Source organism: Tiliqua scincoides, chromosome 7 (assembly GCF_035046505.1).
Source record: "Tiliqua scincoides isolate rTilSci1 chromosome 7, rTilSci1.hap2, whole genome shotgun sequence".
Taxonomy (NCBI): Eukaryota; Metazoa; Chordata; class Lepidosauria; order Squamata; family Scincidae; genus Tiliqua; species Tiliqua scincoides.
Genome location: NC_089827.1, coordinates 1,023,820 through 1,043,857, shown reverse-complemented (window position 1 = coordinate 1,043,857; position 20,038 = coordinate 1,023,820).

Genomic DNA, 20,038 nt, shown 5'->3' with positions numbered 1-20,038 from the left:
CTCCACCTGATCCTAAGCTGTTCGGATTCCCAATTCCTCCCCCTTTTGCTTTCAACAAGCAGCAGCAGCAGCAACAGCCTTCCAAACTCCAAACACACTAGAGATTCTATTCCTCCTTCCCTCTCCAGGAGCACTCGAAAGGAAAGCTCCAAGGAACTCTTGGAAATAGACCCCTCCATGGGCCGCAGGGGCCCTAAAGCAGCAATTTTCAGCTAGTGCGCCATGGCACACTGGTGTGCTGTGAACAGTCTGCAGGTGTGCCGCAGGGCTTTTGGGAAGGTCATTTATTAGTAGAACTATTGGAGGTGTGAGCACCCCCAGGCAGCATGGTGTGCCTTGTTAATTGTAGAATCTTGAACCATCCTAATCTTCAAAGCATTCCACACACATCTCGAACAACACTGGGGTCAGTATCACTAGCATTATTTTTTCCTATATTGCAAATCAGATGACTTCAGATGAGATACCAGCTTGCTTCAAATTCACAATTGACATGGGATTGAATCAAGGGCTTCTCAACTCTCTCTTAGGGCCCAATCCTATCCCCCACCAGACCACAGCGCTGCTGATGGAGCAGTCGGCCCAGGAGAGACAACTAAAAATCTTTGCTACTCACTTCCCTGCAGGCCACCTGGCCTCCAATGGGTCTCCTTGAACCTGTGTCAGCTGTTCAGCTGGTGCAAAGTCTAAGGAGACATGGGGGGCGTATCTGGGCTGGGAAGGATCTCAGTGTGTGCAGCTGCTGCCAAGATCTTCCCCTTCCACCCACCCCACTCCTCCCCTAAACTGCCAGCGTCCCTGACGTCCCTGTCCCAGGGAAGGATGGGGGAGGTTCTGCAGGACCAGTGGTGCCCTCATGCTGCCTCCAGCCATTCCTTCTGGCGTACCTGGCCTGCAGAACAACACAGTGACTTTTGCGTTGTCATGAGAGATCTGCCACCCTAAGGCCCTGCCAGAATTAAGAATAGTCTCTCTGTGATGCTGGTTTCCTCAGATGTTTTAAAACTTAAACGTATTTATGACCAGCCTAATAGTCTTCACATGCTGTTTCCTGCTGGGCTTGAGAACTTCTGTACCACCTCCATCAGAGTCTACTCTGAGCCACAAACCCTGCCCAGCCTCTCCTCCATCCCAGACTCAGTAGCTTCCCTGCAGAGCCCAGGTCCTCTCCCTTGGATTTCTTTGAGCTTCCTGCCTCGGAGGACCCGGCAGCCGGAGATGTATAGATTTCAGTGAGGGAGCAGGAATGTGGAGTAGAATTAACAGGAAGATCCTTGCGGAGAAAATGTCTGCTGACAGCTCCACACCAGCTCTGTGTTCAGAGGATCTTTCCTAATTGCCCCCGTGCTTCTCCAGGCATCTGGCTGTCACTCTGACTAAAATGCAATTCCAATTACGTTTTATTGGAAGCAATTTCTTTTTTACAGTTTGAGAATCCTTTTGACTTGGACAATAAAAAGAGAAAAGAATGTAGTAACTGAGGTTAGAACCTCTACATGTGTTTGAATTGCAGCAGGATGAAGTCAGGAGGAGTGACAGAGACGGGCTGGGAGGGAAATATTCAGTGGAGACTTTGTGGCTGCAAACCGGTGCTTGGAGAATTGCCAAATGAAGAGAGAAGCGAGGAACGAAGCGCCTTCTGAATCCTGGCAATGTAAAATCTCAGGAGCCAAAGAAAGGGAAATTTGAGGTGTGTGGATCCTCAAACAATTACTCTAAGGTGTACTTAAGGATTAGGCTATACTCATTGCTGCCTCTGTGTCACCTGCTCCCAATTCTACATCCGAGAAGACCACCTCCATCAAGGCTAAGACTTCCAGCCCACTTGACATGAAGGGGAAGGATGTGTGACTGCAGACAAGATCTTTCACCCCTATTAATTTTCCATCTAGAAAGAAGGTACCTGCGGTAGAAATGATTGAGACCTATAAAACTGTGCAGGGGATGGACAGAGTGGATAGAAGGACATTCTTTTCCCTTTCACACAACCCCAGAACCAGGGGACATCCACTAAAACTGAGTATCGGGAGAGTTAGAACAGACAAATGGAAATATTTCTTTACCCATAATTAATCTGTGGAACTCCTTGCCACAGGATGTGGTGATGGCATCTGGCCTAGAAGCCTTTATAAGAGGATCCTACAGATTTATTGAGGAAAATTCCATCAGCGGTTACAAGCCATGAGGGGCATGTGCAACCTCCTAGGAGTAGGATACTTCAGAAGACCAGATGCAAAGGAGGGCACCAGGATGCAGGTGTCTTGTTGTCTTGTGTGCTCCCTGAGGCATCTGGTGGGCCACAGTGAGATACAAGAAGCTGGGCTAGATGGGCCCCCTTTGGTCTGATCCAGCAGGGCTCTTCTTAATGTTATGTTTAATTTTGCCTCCCTCTTTCCTCTGCCAAATTTGTTTCTGACAAAATGATCCTCAGGGGGTTGTCTCTTCTGCTCACATTATTTTGTAAAGTGCCATGTTTGCTGAGGGCACCATGTTCATATTTCTTACACTACCACCAAAATATGGATTTTGTATGACTATCAAGCAAAGCAGCCTGACAGAAAGCAACTCGTTTAAGTGCTGAGTGACTTGCAGCCTCTCAGGCCAATTCCTGGCCAAAACTCAGGAGATTCATAAGGCTGTCATTAGTTGGTGGACTGAGCGTCACAAGGCAGCTGACAGGTTTGGCTAGAAATGAAACAGCAGCCATGGGGGAGCCTGACTTGCAACCCTGGCAGGCCAGGAGGGAGGGTTAACACCCCCTCCCCAAGCAGCTACTTGCAGCAAAGAGGGGCAGGGAGGCTTTTGATGGAAACATGGCGAAGTTAAATGTTAATCCACATGCTTTGCGGGCCTGAGCCAGGAACCCCCTCCCCCTCAGCTTTGTTTGACTTCAAAGGAGCACTTACAGCTTCCTTCTTGTGCTCTACCCATCCATTACTGACAGCTGCAGCACACCCTGCAGTTGGGCCTGTGTTCCCAATAAGCAGCTTGCTTGCTCCTGCGTAAGTAGCCCATGGAAAGAGGAGCCTGCCTCCAAGTGTCATGCAACTGTGCAGGGTTTCACTTGGCTCTTTTCAAAAATGTATAATTAAAAGGAGGAAGCCAGTTGTGGGGCATATGGAGGCATGAAGCGTGTGCTCCATTCCAACCAGGCCCCACAGGACACGTCTGTCAGGACAGCCAGCGATGGGGCGCACAGAGGAAACCGGCCGAGAGGAGAAAAATTGGCCTCCTTCGCGAACGCACCTTTGCTAGCCTGTGGGGTCTGCACAAGATCTCACGGATGGTATCACTTTGCAAGCCTGCGACGCGCCCCCAAAGAGTCAGCCTTCTGCTGAGCTGGCAACAGAACAGGAGCTCTGTTCCCAGTGAGAACGCAAGGCTGGTTCTTTGTAAGGGCAAAAATTACAGCAATCAAGGGAACCCCTGTGTGTGTTTTTGTACCAAGTGTCACCACAAAACTGTCAGGAGTGGCCTTTGGGTGATTGGGTCTCATGCCGAGCGGGGTTGGGATTTTCGCCTCTATGAGGGGAATTTTTCTTTTGTTCTCTAAAAATGGAAGACGGTGGCAGGAACGGCTTTCACTTCAAGTGCGAAGGCTGCCATATTATGACTCTAAATGGAGGCCTTCCTTCCTTGCATTCCCTCCAGGGTCTTTGCTGCTAGGCAGAACAGCAGCCTGGGAGGGGGGCACATCAAAGTGCTTTGCATAAAAGGTGGCGTGTTTCAAGGCAGAATAAAATGGAAGTTCTTTTAATTCTATAAACAAGAACTGACAGGGTGTTTATTGAAAGTTGTCTGTCTGGGAAAAAAATGGCTTTGGCCTCTCCAGAGATAACCTGTCCAGAGGGCTGGCACATTTCATTTTACGATTAGGCAAAACCGCTGCAGACTTGGGGCTGCAGCAGGGAGGGGGGCAGAGGAACTGAACTATCTCTTGCTCAGGCAGTTGTGGGTGGCTGCTTGGGAAGACTGCACACTTGCGAAGAAATGCTGCTTGGGGCCTTCTTCCATAACCCCTAAAGACAACAAGATTTTCATTCCCACAAAGTGTGTTTGGCTTGCTAAAGCTTATTGCAAAGCACATGAGGTGCTGGGGGGGGGGGTTCCTTTTCTTTTTTGCACAGTCCAGGGACTTGTGTAAAAGGGGCAGGAGATATTTCTCTGATATACAAGAACTGCAAAATCTCTACAACCACCAAAGGACTGTAAACCCTGAAGAGTTTCCCATCAAAGAGACATTAAATGTGCAGCTGTTGCCAAAACCAACAGCCGACCCTCGAGCACTACCCTCCCTCTCTCTGATGTCTAGGAGATCTTACCTCATCTCCTGAGATCATGGCATTCGGTGCCTCCCTGCTCTCCACTACCTAATGATGTGCTGTGAGGGCTGGCAAACCCAGAACATCAGGCTGTAAGCAAAGTCAGACAAATGCCAGATTAGTGCTCATTAAGGTGGTACCTCTTCAGACCACAGATGGGCGTTGCCAATTTTTGAAAGACTCAGCCCAGAAACATGACTCTCCCAGTCCAAAGCCTGTAATCCAGTTGGAGCACCCAACCCACCCATCTTGGGTTGAACCTCGAAATGAATGGGATTGCAGTTTCCTGTGATTTTTCTCTCCCATCACCAGGCCAAATAAATTTTACAAATTGACAATGCTGATAAAACTCATGAAATTGGGCATGAAATTGCAAATGCAAATCCCAAGGCAACTGGGAGGAACCTTTATTTCCTTATTCTTCAAATCCAGAGTAATCTGGAAGTTATAATGAGCCTTCTAATAAACACTTCCACTCACTCGGGTATGAAGCTGGCCAACAAAACTTTTCTAGACCTTTGCCTGACACTTTTTGTTCCTTTCTGACTTCTTTTTCTCAGGGTTTCAGAGTTGTGCTGAGCATCTTAAGAATGGCCTGTGTACCTTTTTGAGCATGAATTGTACTGAAAGTTGGACTGAAAATGTGTGTGTCTGTGTAGACTCTAGATCTCAAAACTGTTACTGGTTTCCTATGCAAACAAAATTTGGGGCTGGTAGGACAACAGAGATCCATGTGGCCTCAATTTCCTGGGAGTAAAATGAGTTCAATGAAACTGCCTTCTGAGTAGATATGCATAGAACTGGGCTATCGTCCCACACACAGCATATGCTGGAGCCTTTTCCTCTGATGATGATTTTTCTATGTAAAGAGAATAATTTGGTGTCTGGGGGAACGTTCTGCCATGTGAGCCTGTCCCTATAATCTGGACCAAAGTGATACAGCTGACACACAGATTTACTCAGTGGGATCTAGACCATTTTGGAGCTATGTTCAGTGGCGGCCATGCATTTTACTCATTTCAAGTTTGGCCCTAAAGTTTGGATAGCAGGGTGGGGAGGAAAGGGAAAGAGTAGAAAGGGATGAACATAATCAAATGCCATTGTGTGCACTAAGGCTTCATTTCAGGAGGAGTGAAGATTAAGGGTTAAGTCAAAGGCTTCACCAAAAAAGTGGGCTTTAAGATGTCTTTGAAGGAAAAGGTTGAAGACCACAGCAAAAATCCCCTTTGGTTTTAATGGATTACAGTGGAGGCTTAAGCCATTTTTTTGGAGCAGCTTGTAGATTTGTACTGAAAGACGGGAGTTACAGCTGTAGGGCTGCTTTCATTTACCTTAATGCAGTTTAACCTGAGTTTAACCCCATGCCTACTGTTTGCAGCACAGTAAAAACTACTTTGATGCTCACCCCTGCCTCAGCCCCAGCAATAAACTCTTTTGGTGCTGTAATCCTCTCTGCTTTCAAGAGAGAGAATTGATGGCAGCTCCCAAGTGTGGTTTGGGCCTGTGATTGATAAGGGGCTATTGGAGTCCTCCCTCCTTGACGCATGTGTGAAGGCTGATTTCTAGCAAACTGAGCAGTGGGTGGAGATACCCTCTAAGCCAGTGTTTCTCAAACTGTGGGTCAGGACCCACTAGGTGGGTCACGAACCAATTCCAGGTGGGTCCCCATTCACTTCAATATTTTATTTTTAATATAGTAGACTTGGTGCTACCATGGTATGTGACTGAATTTGAGGAATGTTACAGATCTGTACTTTTAACAGGTTACTCTGTATATGCTTTTAACAATGATAGCAAATGGGACTTACTCCTGAGTAAGTGTGGGTAAGATTGCAGCCTAGTATTGTTAAAAATTTTCCTGCTTGATGATGTCACTTCTGGTCATGACATCACTTCTGGTGGGTCCCGACAGATTCTCATTCTAAAAAGTGGGTCCTGGTGCTAAAAGTTTGAGAATTGCTGCTATACATCACTTTGCCAAAAGTGCCCAAGGATTACGTGGCATTTGGATGACCGAAAAGTTCGTTCCAAGTAAAAATTCCTGCATGACTAAGCAACATTGTAAATCCAAATAAAAAAGTGTGTGTGTGTGCATTTAAAAGATTGCCCTTCCAGATTAAAACATCTGCTTCAAGAGAGTGCAAGTTTATAGCTGTCATAAAAATGTAGCATTTGACATAGTGTATGGGATGGAATGGAGGCCACAACATGGCGTACCGCGGTGCAGCAATGACAGGTTACCCTCTAGCCTGACTTGCTAAGAAATGCAAAACACAGGTTTGGTCTCAAGTTTAAAGCAGCAGCCCTGTAACCAGAGAGGCCTTGAAGTCACAATCTGGAGGATGACATATTGTGAGCATATTCTTCTAGACTTATTTTTAAACACCAACTATTAATACACATGCCCCTGAAACCTGTCAGATATACTGTATATATAATTTTTTAACAAAAAATGTTTCCATATTATTGTCTCTGTTTTCCATCTCACCCTTTCCATGTCAGAACAAGGTTGACAGATAGAACATGATGGCTCTATAGTAGGATGGCTAAACCACAGCTCATGAGCCACATGCAGCTTGGACATATCTCCAACATCTGAAGTTTGTCATATGTGGTTCTTACATATCTTGCCACATACATGTGGTAAATTTGGTCACGTCAGCTCTACAGCCATTAGACAGTGTTCAGAAGGAGAACACTCGATTGTTCAGTCATGACTATGCTACATGGGAAAACAATCATTGGATGAGTTTAACCTGGAGTTGAAACTGACATAATTTGTAGCCCATATTGTATACATAAGCAGCAACTGCTACCCTGCATCTGCTACCTGATCTCATTTGATCATGGAAGCTAAGCAGGGTTAGGCCTGGTTAGTACTTGGATGGGAGACCGCCTGGGAATACCGGGTGCTGTGGGCTTCTACCATGATCTCTGAAGCTAAGCAGGGTCAGGCCTGGTTAGTACTTGGATGGGAGACCGCCTGGGAATACTGGGTGCTATAGGCTTATACCATGATCTCTGAAGCTAAGCAGGGTCAGGCCTGGTTAGTACTTGGATGGGAGACCGCCTGGGAATACCAGGTGCTGTAGGCTTATACCATAGCCTTTCGAGACTGAAGGTTACCAACCATGTATACACAAAGGGCTCTGTGAAAGAGGCATGAAATGTGGGGAAGGGTTATTTAAATGGCTCTGATCTTTATTTTTCAGCATGATCTGAGTCAGCAAAGACAACAGATGGAGGAGCCACGACAGCAGAAGGCAACCTCACGAACAGAAGCCAGATGCTAGGGCCTTCTCCAAACAGGAGAGGGCCACTGGCTGCCAAAGGTACCAGTTGCACCACAGGTATATCCTGGGGCTAACAGCAGCTTCAAATTAAAGATTTCCATCAGGAAGCCATGCTGAAGGAAAGGGCTGAACACCCCTCCCCACATGCCACAATTCCAGTCCTGATCAATCCCCCTCCATGGCTGTTATTTAAGCAGAAAACATAAAAATTCCAGGCCACATGATACACTTAACATAATGTGCAAGAGGGCTGCATTGTGGCTGCAGTGGCACTGGAAAGTTGGATAGGATTGGGCTCTAAATCATTTATTAGCCACACGTTCCTGCAGCCTAAGTGGTACCCAACATACATTTTCTTATAATGTATTGCAGCATTTTTCAAACTGTGGGTTGGGAACCGCTTGGTGGGTCAGGACCTGATTTCTGGTGGGTTCTCCAGAGCCTCCAATGAAAACATGGGTGATGGAAAGATCAGAAAACTATTAATCGCGTCAAGCTCTGAGACGATTCAAAAATCAGACAGCTGCTAATTGCTCTTCAAACAGTTGAGCTCCTACAGTTTGCAAGCTTGTGTAAATGTCGGGAGATAAATGTTTGAGTGTCTTTTTTCAGGTGTGTTTTTTCCCCAAGTCTGTTAATGACAGATAGTGAGAGCAGGTGAAGGCTGGGTCACAGAACTAAGCCCCTCAAGCCTTGAGGATTACATTTTTGGCAAATTTACTTACTTAGGGTGCAATCCTAACCAGCTTTCCAGCAGCAAAGTAAGGGCGAAGGAAACAAATATTCTCTTACCTTGAGGAGGCCTCTGTGACTGCCACCCAACTGCAGGATGCAGCACATACCCCACTGGCACAATTGTGTCAGCGCGGGAAAGTTCATTAGGAATTGGGCCTTACTTACTTACTGTATTTCTACCCTGCCTTTCTCCCCAAAGGGACCCAACAGTCAAATAAATAAATCAATCAATCAATCAATCAATCAATCAATCAATCAATCACTAGTACATAAATAATTTCTTTCTAGAACATCTTTTTTTTTTTTTTTAAAGTCTCTTAAAGCTAGACGGGTCTCAATACAGCAGTGATTTTCAACCAGTGTGCTATGGCATACTGGTGTGTTGCAGGAGTTTGGGGGAGAGTAATTTATTAGTAGGGCCATTGGGGGATGTGAGCCCCTACCAGCAGTGTGGTGTGCCTTGACAATTTAAAAAAAAACTGACGGTGTGCCCTGAAAATTTTAGCACCTTATCAGTGTGCCATGAGATGAAAAAGGCTGAAAATGTCTGCATCAGAGTGTCCTTTTAAAAAGTGGGTCCCAGTGCTAAAAAGTTTGAGGACACTGATGTCTTGTTAACAGCAGTAAGACTGGTTTCTTTGTTGCTGAAACGTTTTAGGAGCAGCAGCAGCAGAAGATGGCAACAACAAGGAAATTAGAGAAGGGTGAGAACAGAAGATAGATATACGTGATGAAAAAAGTGAAAGTTGTTGCAGATCATTGATCCAACTTCTGAGCTGAAGATATCAGTTCCTTTATTTTCAGGTATTGCATAGAAAAAGGGAATTTTAACGGACATCCCTTCATCCCAAGCTGACCCACCCTTGCCAAAATTCCCTCCTTTGCACCTGGGCGCACTTGAGAGAGGAGACATACAGAGATGTCTCAAGCAAAGCCACTAAGTAGGGGATCCACACAGGAGGTGGGTCCTGAACCTGAAAAGGCTGCTCTCTGACAGTCTAGATGCCTTTCCAAATTCTGACAAGGCTCCCACAGAACAAGCAGCACATGCTCTTCCGACGACCAAACACAGAGGAAGCCGTCGAGTGAATGAAGCTTTCCACAAGCAGTGGAGAGCATCATTATGTCAACACCAGCAATACAACATTGTGACTGCATCTGCTCACCCCCTTTTCAAAGACACCACAAAGCTCACAGACCATACGCACTGTTGTGACTCGGCGGCTGCAGAATGGACATGGACTATTTTAATGCAGCTTCTCGATAAGCAGAGGGGCAGCTTCCCCCTTGATGCAGAGATACGTTCCTGTGCCCTTCCTCTTCAAACTTCCATCTTTATGTCTGGCCTGTCAACACTGCTGAGCTCAGGGTCACCGAGAGATCTCCTTCACCTCTCTTATCAGGTGCATTTGTATGTAGCACTTCATTTGCTCAGGGATATTTTTTGAGCAAGGAGCTGCAGGCGATAACTCAGCCCTCAGAAGTTTGGGCAAGCACGTCCTCTTGCTCCAAGGGGTCAGGTGCTGCTTGCCTAGTTGTGTCAGTTTCATTCCAAGCACCTCACTTCCCTTGCAAAATGGGCACCTGATGATTGATGCTTCTCAGAGAAGATTCCCATTGAAAGCTCTTTTCCTCTGCACATGATTTCAAAGGAAAGTGGAGGGGCGATCCAGTCATCAGGTTTATTCACTGTGCATCAAGAAGTTCAATATCCTACCATTGAATATAATTCTGTAGTACAACTCTTTACTGGGTTGTGCTAACGTAGAGTTGGGTGTGGGTGCAGAACACCAGTTGTGGCCTTAATGTGGATTTGTAGAATGGCATAATAATATTGGCTGCTTTATTCTCAACCCCTTTTTTAATCATCCCAAGCATGGAATGGGCTTTTTTCACCACTGCCACACATTGGGTCAACACTTTCATCGAGCTGTCCACCAGCACTCCAAAATCTCTCTCCTGATCTGTCAGAGGCAGCTCAGAACCCATCAGTATATATGGGAAGTTTTGACTTCTTGCCCCAATGTGCATTACTTTACACCTCTTTATAGTTACAACTGGACATAATACTCCAGATGTGCACTTATATAATATTGTCTGTTTCATTCTCAGTCCCTTTTTTTAAATGATCTCGATCATGAAATTAGTCTTCCTTACAGCCACTGCACACTGGAATGACACTTTCATCCAGCTTTCCACCACCACCCCAATTAAATTCTGCATCATCCTAATGAAATATCAACATCGTAATAAAAGTTCCTGGCAGTCAATATATTTTTACTGACATCTTCTTGGCACGACCAGAGTGGCAATTTCTTATAGCTTGTCAGGGTCTCATTCATATGTTTACTCCTATCATTGAAATGGTGAAAGAAAAAGAAAAACCATCCTCACAGCCAGCGCATACTGAAGCCAGGAGGACCTATTTTGTAGTAGACAACACAGTGACCTGCTGCATAATAAACAGCCATTTTGGAAAGCAAAGAAATTCCATTAAATAACTATAACTCACTGGGAGTTCTGATTAACAAAAGGAGGCATCCCAAACTGCGGGCAAGTGAGAGGCATCAATATGTCATTCTATGTAATATGGAAACCCAATTATGCCTTTTATTGCTGAAAGTGCAATGAAGTGTTTCCCCTGGTCACTTATAGCCCCATCTATAGCTCAAGGTCATAGACTTGTAGCATCCTGGAAGCCCGGCAACAAAGGGATCATAACGGCAGTGCAACAGAGTTGATTCTTTATTTACAGGTTGCTAAAATGAAAGAACTTCCTTTCCCTTGTGTGCAGTATTTCTCAAAGCTATTCACAGCACACCCTTATGAAATGGGGCATTATTCTTCACTAGTCACGGTGGAAATGAATGCAATCCGGATGTGGTGCTGCTTGAAACTTCGCAAAGGAAATATGACTTCCATTTCCTTGCCTTAGGATTTCCATAAATATCCTTGCACCCACTCCCAACCCTGGTTTAGCACAACTCAATAAACAGTGCTGAGCCATTTGGCTCTTATATGTTCTCAGTCAGTTAAAGTTGTGTGGAAAGTTGGATTTAGAGAAAACAATAGCCTTAAAGTTCAGAAAAACCTGGCATTTCTTGAAGCATATCAAATGTATTTGAAAGACAGTCATTCATTACATTTATTAAAACTCCAGTCATCACAGTCATGTTTCAAATAGTGAAGCCATCACAATGGGACTCTGCCTTGCCCATTTCTTTTTTGTAATAAGAAGGTTCCCCCCCCCCCCAAATACATTCCCTGCACGAAGGCAGTTAAGCTGAGTCTCAACAGGAGCGTGAGGTGGGAAAAGAGATGCGACAATGGGCTGCACCACCATCAGATACTAGATGAGGGAACCTCATTTTTAATTCTCTCTCTCTCTCAAAATAAGTTTGCAATCTGGCACCAGCATGAATTGTAAATGCTCACACTTTTGGACAAGCTTTAAATAGATTTTTAGATTCTGCTCTTTAGGGACAATAGTATAAATCACAAGAAACTAAAATCATAAGAACATAAGAACAGCCCCACTGGATCAGGCCATAGGCCCATCTAGTCCAGCTTCCTGTATCTCACAGCGGCCCAACAAATGCCCCAGGGAGCACACTGGATAACAAGAAACCTCATCCTGGTGCCCTCCCTTGCATCTGGCATTCTGACATAACCCATTTCTATTCTGACATAACCCATTTCTAAAATCAGGAGGTTGCGCATACACATCATGGCTTGTACCCCATAATGGATTTTTCCTCCAGAAACTTGTCCAATCCCCTTTTAAAGGCATCTAGGCTAGACGCCAGCACCACATCCTGTGGCAAGGAGTTCCACAGACCGACCACACGCTGAGTAAAGAAATATTTTCTTTTGTCTGTCCTAACCCGCCCAACACTCAATTTTAGTGGATGTCCCCTGGTTCTGGTATTATGTGAGAGTGTAAAGAGCATCTCCCTATCCACTCTGTCCATCCCCTGCATAATTTTGTATGTCTCAATCATGTCCCCCCTCAGGCGTCTCCTTTCTAGGCTGAAGAGGCCCAAACGCCGTAGCCTTTCCTCATAAGGAAGGTGCCCCAGCCCCGTAATCATCTTAGTCGCTCTCTTTTGCACCTTTTCCATTTCCACTATGTCTTTTTTGAGATGCGGCGACCAGAACTGGACACAATACTCCAGGTGTGGCCTTACCATAGATTTGTACAATGGCATTATAATACTAGCCGTTTTGTTCTCAATACCTTTCCTAATGATCCCAAGCATAGAATTGGCCTTCTTCACTGCCGCCGCACATTGGGTCGACACTTTCATCGACCTGTCCACCACCACCCCAAGATCTGTCACAGACAGCTCAGAACCCATCAGCCTATATCTAAAGTTTTGATTTTTGCCCCAATGTGCATGACTTTACACTTACTGACATTGAAGCGCATCTGCCATTTTGCTGCCCATTCTGCCAGTCTGGAGAGATCCTTCTGGAGCTCCTCACAATCACTTCTGGTCTCCACCCCTTGGAAAAGTTTGGTGTCGTCTGCAAACTTAGCCACTTCACTGCTCAACCCTGTCTCCAGGTCATTTATGAAGAGGTTGAAAAGCACCGGTCCCAGGACAGATCCTTGGGGCACACCGCTTTTCACTTCTCTCCATTGTGAAAATTGCCCATTGACACCCACTCTCTGCTTCCTGGCCTCCAACCAGTTCTCAATCCACGAGAGGACCTGTCCTCTAATTCCCTGACTGTGGAGTTTTTTCAGTAGCCTTTGGTGAGGGACCGTGTCAAACGCCTCCTGAAAGTCCAGATATATAATGTCCACGGGTTGTCCCGCATCCACATGCCTGTTGACCTTTTCAAAGAATTCTATAAGGTTCGTGAGGCAAGACTTACCCTTACAGAAGCCATGCTGACTCTCCCTCAGCAAGGCCTGTTCGTCTATGTGTTTTGAGATCCTATCTTTGATGAGGCATTCCACCATCTTACCCGGTATGGATGTTAGGCTGACCGGCCTATAGTTTCCCGGGTCCCCCCTCTTTCCCTTTTTAAAAATAGGCGTGACATTTGCTATCCTCCAATCTTCTGGCACCGTGGCCGTTTTGAGGGACAAGTTGCGTACCTTAGTCAAGAGATCTGCAACTTCATTCTTCAATTCCTTAATAACCCTTGGGTGGATGCCATCAGGGCCCAGTGACTTATTGATCTTTAATTTATCAATGAGGTCTGAAACATCTTCTCTTTTAACCTCTATCTGACTTAACTCCTCGGTCAGGTGGGGCCGTTCAGGCAGCGGTATCTGCCCGAGGTCTTCTGCCGTGAAGACAGATGCAAAGAACTCATTTAATTTCTCTGCCATCTCTAAGTCTCCTTTTATCTCCCCTTTCCCTCCCTCACCATCCAGAGGGCCAACTGCTTCTCTGGCAGGTTTCCTGCTTCTAACGTATTTGAAGAAGCTTTTATTATTCCCCTTAATGTTGCTGGCCATGCGTTCCTCATAGTCTCGCTTGGCCTCCAGTATCACCTTCTTACATTTCTTTTGCCACAGTTTATGTTCCTTTTTATTCTCCTCATTAGGGCAAGACTTCCATTTACGGAAGGAAGCTTCCTTGCCCTTCACAGCCTCTCTAACTTGACTGGTTAGCCATGCGGGCACTCTCCTGGATTTAGTGGAACCTTTCTTTCTTTTCAATCAATTCCAGGCCCTGTGAATAAGTTCTAAAATAGTCATATTTTTAGACCGTCAATATGCAACCTTTTTTCTCACACCACATTGACCTCTATGGTCTTTATCTCTTGTGATGTCACTTCTGGTTTCCAAGAGACTCTTCTGGGTTCTGTGGCTCTCTTTCCAGGGCAACTGTCTGTAATAATTAATTAGAGGTCCCTCCTCCTCCGGTGGCTCTGCTGCAGTGTCTTATCTTATTTGTGGATCTTATCAAAATTCTTTTATCATCCTTTGGAAATTCTGTTACGTTTCTCCCAATCAGGAACCAACAAACTGATCTCAAATTTTGCTTTAGGTAAAATGCACTGATAACTCTGGGCCTTGGAATTTTCAACTTCACTCACTGCATTGAGAGGATTCATCCACCCCAACCTTTTACCCAACCAGATATCCAGTGCTGGTGTGAAGCAGAAGCCAGACCCTGACTGCACAGTTGGATTATCAACTTGCATTAATCTTTACTGTTTGTCTGAGGGTCCAATTCTGACCAGTCTGCCAACACTGATAAAGCTGCAATGCATCCTGGAGGCTTCTTCAGGGTAAAGAAACAAACATTCCCTTCTGGAGGAGGCCTCATAATAACATAAGAACATAAGAACAGCCCCACTGGATCAGGCCATAGGCCCATCTAGGCCCATCTAGGGCTGCATCGCAGCTGTGGCTGCATTGGTGCTGCCAAGTTGTATAGGACTGGGCTCATAATTAGATTATTTTCCATGTGCCTGTAATGTCTCTATTTCTAGAGAATGACACAGAATATCATCCTCTTCACGAGTCTAGTCTTCTATATACCATTCTTCATTTATTTAGGGATTTTTGTTAGGCACCAATATCTTCCATGCCTTGGCATGAAAATTCTGCCACAGTCTTGTCACTAGAATAAAAGGAACTCACTACCATGTGCTAGAAGGCCTCACCTGTTAATTCAGGGTGGGTTAGTTTCTCGATTCTAGCAGCTAGAACAAAGGAACACGACTGACGCAGATGCTGGAGGTTGAATCGAAACACAAACACTGACCTTGGAGAGAATCATTTGCCCTCCCCACGTGCCTTGATAAATGCACGTCAAAGAGCCATGTAAGAATACAAGCACAGTTTTCATAGAAACATGCTGGACTTTGCACGCTTCATCTGCCCCGAGCAATCCAGTCACATCTCTCCCATCCTCTTTCCACTAATCCTCCCTCCCCAAATTAATTGAGATGTATTTCCAAGATGATTAATATATTTCTTTTCTGAGTGTTCCTCGGGGAATGAGAATGACCGGGAAGTGACAGGGAAGCTGAATGAGTTTCTTTTCATTCACGCGCAGTGGGTGGGCTCCGTGCATTTCTGTTAACTGTCCAAACAGGGCTGCCAAAATCTCGATTGCCAACTGAAAGAGGAAAAGCAACTGCTGGCTGGCTGGAGGACAGAGTTGGGAACACCTGTGTGCATGAGCTGTACAGCTGCGCGCTGGCTATTGCAGCAACGTGCAGGCATGCCAGACAGTTCTGACTGGTGTGTGGGTCAAAAGTGAATGAAGAAAAAGTGAACAGAGCAGAATCATTTCACAGTCAGACCAGTGAAAAGAGACACCAGAGGCAGCCTCTTTGGCACTTGCTTTTCACAACTGCCTTGAAACTTCAAGCAACACCAGAAGACAGGAAATACCTAAATCCGGATATATGGACAGAGTCTGTCCTTAGGCCACCATTATAGTGTTTCCCAAACATGGGTTGGGACCCACCTGTGGGCTGTGAGCCAATTTTTGGTGGGTTGTGAAAAGTTTTTGAAACAATTACACACACACACACACACACACACACACACACAAAACTTTAGAAGCACCTTTGCCTGGTTTGCAGAAGGAAATAGCTAGCTGGTATGAGGTAAACAACAACAACAGTAAATTTCCAATCCCCCAAAGTAAAATGTCACATTCTCTGATTTTTCTCTAGTATTGGCATGCCATAGATCATGTGTGAGCACAGTTCCCGCCTTCTGCCTGCCAAGAAGTTCCTAACTGCATGTCTTGCTCTCCAGTTCAGCCTTTTGGGTACCCTGGAATGTCTGTAAAGGTTTGGGGGGACAGTCCTTGAGCTCCATTTATACAGAGAGGCTATCAAATGTCTACACACAAATACTATATGCAAGGCCTTGAGGGCACAGGAACCCAATTATTAATAATTAATAATGTATTGATTATTAATAAATAAAATATTATTTCTTTCTAGAGCTCTTTTTTGACTAGTGGATTGTGATAGGATATCATTTAAGTTGAAGAAACGCTGCACAACTAGAAGGCACAACGATTGTGCTACATTTGGACAAATGTGTCTGCTGCATTACAAATCAAGCACTTTCTATCTCATCTGCAATAATCAAAGACCTGCTTTTGCAGGTAAGTGTTCCGAACAACAATTCTGCAAGGTTGCACAATATCTATTGTACCGTATCTATCACCAAGGGTCCCTTTCTTCCAATTTAAGGAAGATTACTCTCAGGGGAGAATTCTTGTCTCTGGATTCTTGTCTCTGCAATCCAGCTCTCATGCAGTTAGACTACTACACTTTTGGTCCTGAATTCCTTTATACAGGTTGAGACTAATTATTCGCATGGGTTCCGTACCAAGAACTCACCTGGATGGCAAAAAACGAACTACAGCAAATCAATTTAAAAAACAAAGTTTCTTTGCTCTGGTGATTTAAAAACAGCCTTGCTGACCTTTGTGATGTAAGATAAGAGTCCTTAAGAAGACAATCCATCAATCGGTAGCCCTCCAAGAGCTTAGAAAGGAGCTTCACTCAGCCCCTCACTCATCCCCTCCCATCACATTCTGGTTCTCACATAATACCAGAACCAGGGGACATCCACTAAAATTGAGTGTTGGGCGGGTTAGGACAGACGAAAGAAAATATTTCTTTACTCAGCATGTGGTCGGTCTGTGGAACTCCTTGCCACAGGATGTGGTGCTGGCGTCTAGCCTAGATGCCTTTAAAAGGGGATTGGACAAGTTTCTGGAGGAAAAATCCATTACGGGATACAAGCCATGATGTGTATGCGGAACCTCCTGATTTTAGAAATGGGTTATGTCAGAATGCCAGATGCAAGGGAGGGCACCAGGATGAGGTCTCTTGTTATCTGGTGTGCTCCCTGGGGCATTTGGTGGGCCGCTGTGAGATACAGGAAGCTGGACTACATGGGCCTATGGCCTGATCCAGTGGGGCTGTTCTTATGTTCTTATGTTCTTATCACCAATGCAAAGTGATCCCAGGCCAGGGGCACAGGATCTGGCAGGTGTCACTGCCACTGAGATCTGCCCCAACCCAGTCCTCTCCCCGACTCTCCCCCACTGCCAGAACTCCACCATCAGCCTCCTGTGCTTGCCCCAGCAGCAGTGCTGCACTGATGGGCAGAGAGGCTGCCGCGACAGCATCCTGCATGGATAGAATTGGATCATAAGTACAACAACTGGTAATATTTAAGCTTCAATAAATTCTGTCACAGGGCTGTCTTGCATCCCTTTTCCTTGACACATGCTTATTTTTCCTCCTTTGGTTCTCAACAGCTTTGCCAAATGTCTCCAGGAGGCAACAAAAGTGGAATAAGAATGCAATTGTTTTCGAAATTTCAAACCACTTATTGCTTAAGTCAAGAGTTTGCTGCCAATACCTGCAAAAAATTAAATAAATTGGAGTAACAATGTTAGTCTCACTCACAGGGGTATTGAAATTGCAAGGGTACTCGTTCCATATGATCTAGAGACTAGAAATGTGGTTCCCATGTAGTCCAAGACTCTCCTATTAGTGGAAGTAAGCAGTGGCGTAGCTAGAGGGGGTGCAAAGCACTAAGTTTCTCAGTGAGCCTCACCACGACTTGCAAGCAGCCCCTCCCCTTTGGAGCCAGTGCACATCTTTGTTTGGCTCCCCTCACCCACAATGACTCTGAAGGGGAGGGGAAAGGCTGCTTACATGCCTTGGTGAGTGCTTTGCTAGCTATGCTACTGGAAGTCTGGTCTAGAGGGTTGAGCCTCCGTTTGCCTCATGATAACATCCGAAGGTCGCCAGTTCGAGGCCAACGGCACCTGCGACCCTGAAGCAGCTGACAAGCTGAGCCGAGCTATTCCATCTGCTCTGAGCGTGGGAGGAGGGAGGCCAGAATGTGAAGCCAGATCGGAATGAAACATCTGAATTGTTGTAGCTCTTGAAAGATAGAGCCTTCTTTCAATTGTAAAAATCCCTACGGGGATTTAAATTAGCCTGCCTATGTAAACCGCCTTGAATAAAGTCTGAGGAGAAATCTGAGGACCTAGAAAGGCGGTATATAAATACCTGTATTATTATTATTATTATTATTATTATTATTATTATTATTATTATTATTATTAAGTAAGAAAATAAAAAGTTTTCCCCTCAAAGAGAGAAGCAAATATATATCAGTTGACATGTCCCAAGTGATAACATTACTCCCATTTGCTAAAAATCTGACAGTTGCTAAGCATGTAAGAGCCATTCAGTCAGCATGATCACTATAAAAGTCTCAAACCAGATATCCGCACATCTCTTTTTCAAACAGGGACACAAGGTATACTGACAAGGGCTTACACTACCTTCCCAACACAGGAACCATGAAATACGGTGTACACATAAGTCCAGTTTAGTTCAGACAATGGGGGGGGAGAGTGCATTGCTTAGCCCCACCCCCTGGTGACATACACCTGGAGATCCATTCACAGCCCTACTCCACCCTTCTCTTCCACTCCATACCCTCTTCCTTGTTGAATTTGGGGAGCAGGAAGAGGCTCCACTGGAGCAAAGAGGGGGTGGCATTAGGAGGTTTGGGGCCAGCCCTGGGCAGCTGTATTCATATAGGATGCAGTGACCCATCACAGATTGCCTCCTCTTTTTCTCTCTAGCCCACTTTGGAGTAGCTTTACAACCACTTCATCTTCTGAAATCCCTTTGAAATAAATCAGTGCATAACTGCATCTGCCATCAACTTGGGCTTCCCGGCAAAAAATCCCATTCATTGGGAAACAGCCTTAAGTTACCTGCGTTTTTGAATGAAATGTAAAACTCCAACCCTGACCACTTAGCAGCTATTAAAGGTCCCTTGGCATTTGCCACATGAGCAGGGGTGTTAACCCCTGAGCCAGACGCCTAAGTTGGTAATGAAGTTGTGCCGACCTAAATTCCCCATGAAGTTTCAATTGGATAAGCCATTTTTCACTTGTGTTTCTGCAGGAGCTGAGCAAAAACCAGATTCCCAGCCCAGGCAAAGGGCTGCCCTTCACATGTCCAATTGTGCTCCATACAGACATTATTTGTTACACAATGACAAATATTTATTTAAAAATCACCAGAGAAAGGACATATTATAGGTTCTGCATGGAAGCACAGAATGGAAAAGGCTTGTCATAAAATATATCGCCACACTGTAATTTTCTTGTTAAGTTTGTACAATAGGCAATTTTAGGCTAAGGTCACATTTAGAAGGAAAGGCCCATGACTGGCTGAGAGGAGATGATAGATTTGATTTGATTCTAGAAATCCTTCTCACCTGGAACTGGGCTTGTGGCTAATTCAGGCTGTTGGCAGCGAGAACAAATTTATGCTTTGGAGGCTGCCATTCCACTTGGACCCATAACACAAATATTCAAACCTACATCTTGCACACTGAGCTGAAAGGAGCAGAAAGAAGGAAGCAATTGAGTACCCAGAGAATAGTACCAGATGCTGCCCTTTTGACTTCAGTCAGCAGACCCAACTTGAGCGCTTCCATAGCCGAGCAAGCTTTCCTTCACTACAGCGCTGAACACTTGCATAGAAAACAACATCAAACAGACACCATGGCACTGTTAGGCAGGAATTAAAGGAGGAATTACAATTCCTCACTGTGGTTATAACAAGCTCAAAATACTTCTCCTCATCACTAGACCTGTTGCTCCTATTGCGGGTCCAAGGCAGCTAGACTCACCCCCTCTGGGTTCCGTC